The sequence below is a fragment of the Pteropus vampyrus genome, unplaced genomic scaffold, assembly GCF_000151845.1.
Source record: "Pteropus vampyrus isolate Shadow unplaced genomic scaffold, Pvam_2.0 Scaffold39, whole genome shotgun sequence".
Classification (NCBI taxonomy): Eukaryota; Metazoa; Chordata; class Mammalia; order Chiroptera; family Pteropodidae; genus Pteropus; species Pteropus vampyrus.
Window position 1 is genome coordinate 5,793,371 of NW_011888820.1, and position 2,455 is coordinate 5,795,825.

Below are 2,455 nucleotides of genomic sequence, written 5' to 3' on the forward strand. Positions count from 1 at the left end.
ATTTTTATATAATTTCAGTTATGTAAAATTGACGTTAATTGAAATATTCATTATGAAAATTTATTACAGGAAAAATGAAAGAAAAGTGTCTCTGTTGCCCACCCAGATTTAGCCAAACTGTGGGGTTGAGAGCACTGTTGTCCAGAATGCCAAGTGTGCCCAAGACTTCTTACCCCAATTGCAAGGAGTTAGGGACCAACTACAAAGTTAGAAGAGCCCACACAAGACCATTCTAACTTCTGACATCAACTGCAGGTTTGGAGGTGGTGTGTATATTGGGGATTGGGGTTGGAGGGTTCCCCAAACACCCTCAGGTTCAAAATTCACTAAAAACTCCAAGAACTCACTGAAACCTATTATATTCACATTCAGAGTATTACGGGGAAAGGATACATGTCGTTTTAATTGGGAACTCATCCAAAGGAAGAAATGCATAGGGCAACATCTGTGAGAGTTTAAACACAAAGCTTCTATTATCCTTAGGACACATTACTATTCTGGCATCAGTATGCAGATTGCCAATCTTAGAAGGTCCCTTGAGCTTCAGTGTCCAGAATTTTTATCGTGTCTTCAATATCAAGGTATGGTCAATTGATTGCCTAGATGGACTGATAACCACATGACCTAAAGCCCCCATCCTAAATCACATGGCTTGTCCTTTTTAGTGTAGCCAGTTCCTGCCCTAAACAAAGATATTCCTATCAGGTATAACATAGATTGCCTTCAAGAAGCTTAACGCAAAGGCAGTTTTTTCTCTTTGGGTGAAGCAAGTTCTTTACTACACAATATCCTTCACCCAAATTCTGCAAACATTAACATTTTCCTGCATTTTCTTCATTCTTGGCTCTCACCATCCCTCTCCTTTCCTCCTCCTTTTCTACTTTCTCCTCCTATTTTTCCCCCTCTCTCTCTTTCTTAGTTCTCTCTTTCTCCCTCTCTCCCTTTCCATCTTCCTCACGCCCTTTTTCATTTTTCTCCCCTTTCCATTTTTCTTCTTTCCCTCTCTCCCCTCCCCCTTTATATCCTCTCTTTAAAAACAAAGCCATTCTATATTCTCTTGAATTACCACAATCCAGATATGAGATACTCAGATTTTGCCAATTGTCCCAATGTCTTTTTAACAGCAACAGAAAAACCAGCATCATGCCTTCTTACATTTCAGTTGTCACCTTACATTCAATTGTCATGTCGTTTTAATTGGGAACTGTTTTGTGTCTGTCTTAGTATTTCATGCCATTGACATTTTTCAGAAGTACAAACCAGTTATTTTGCATGTCCCTTTCTTTGGGTATGTCTGATGTTCCCATTATTAAATTCAAGTTAGATACTTTGGGCAGGAAAGTCACAAAGGGGATGTTGTATGTCCCAGTGCATATCAGGAGAGAGGTGATGATATTATGTGGCCTAGTACTGGTGATGTTAATTTTGGTTACTTGTTTCAAGTGGTATCTATGCGGTTTCTCACTGAAAAGTTACTTTTTCACTTTATAATTAATAATTGTATGGGGAGATACTTTGTGTATATCCTGTTTTGAAACTATTATGTACTAGTTTTAACATTCATAATTCCTACTGGAAAGAATTGTTTCTATAGTTGTTGTAAATGGGGATTTAAAAAAAATTTCTCCTTGTTTTTACATTAGCTGGGTTTTTATAAAGAAGAGCTTTCTCCTCTATGCATTTAAAAAATTTATTTCAGTATTATCTCATGGATACCCCTTCTATTTTGCATTTTTTATTAATTGGGTAAGTTTTATTCATTTTGTTTATTGTTGGTTTATAAGGTTTACTATATACATCTTTTTCTTAAATTTATTTAAATTATTTTCAGATATACAGTACATTGGTTAGATATCTATATAGTTCATAAAATGGTCCCCTCAATTTCTCCCTTCCTCCCCAGGCCCTACACCTAACCATCATATTAATGCTAAGCACATTCCCCTCTGCCATGCTTCCCATCCCGATGACCAGCTATCAACTACTGATTTGTACTTCTTTAACTCTTCACCCCATTCTTCCAGCCCCCAAACCCCCTTCCCCTCTGTCTGTCGCCAAATTGTCCACTATATTTGTGAGTCTGTTTTTGATGAGTTTGTTCTTTTTGTTCCTTAGATTCCGCATGTAAGTGAAATCATATGATATTTATCTTTCTCTGTCTGACTTATTTCAGCATAATAACCTCTAGGTCCATCCATGTCATTGCAAATGGTAGGATTTCATTTTTTTTTAAATGGCTGAGTAATATTCCATTGTACATATGAACCGTAATTTCTTTATCCAATCATCTGTCGATGGGCATTTAGGTTGCTTCCATATCTTGGCTATTGAAAATTGTGCTGCCATGAATATTGGAGTGCCTTGATCTTTATAAATTATTGTTTTGGTTTTCTTTGGATAAATAACCCAGAAGTACAATTGCTAGGTCAAAAGGTATATCCATTTTTAATTTTTT

The 2,455-nt window shown here is 36.5% G+C and overlaps 1 protein-coding gene across 1 annotated transcript in view; it reads left to right on the forward strand.

Moving 5' to 3' along the window:
• The first annotated feature begins 6 nt into the window (after positions 1 to 6).
• LOC105290868 (zinc finger protein 474) overlaps positions 7 to 2,455 on the forward strand; it is a 140,474-nt gene continuing 138,025 nt past the window's right edge. Inside the window, exon 1 of the mRNA XM_023529576.1 lies at positions 7 to 255. The gene's annotated coding sequence lies outside the window, so the exon portion shown is untranslated. The remainder of the gene's footprint in view (positions 256 to 2,455) is intronic.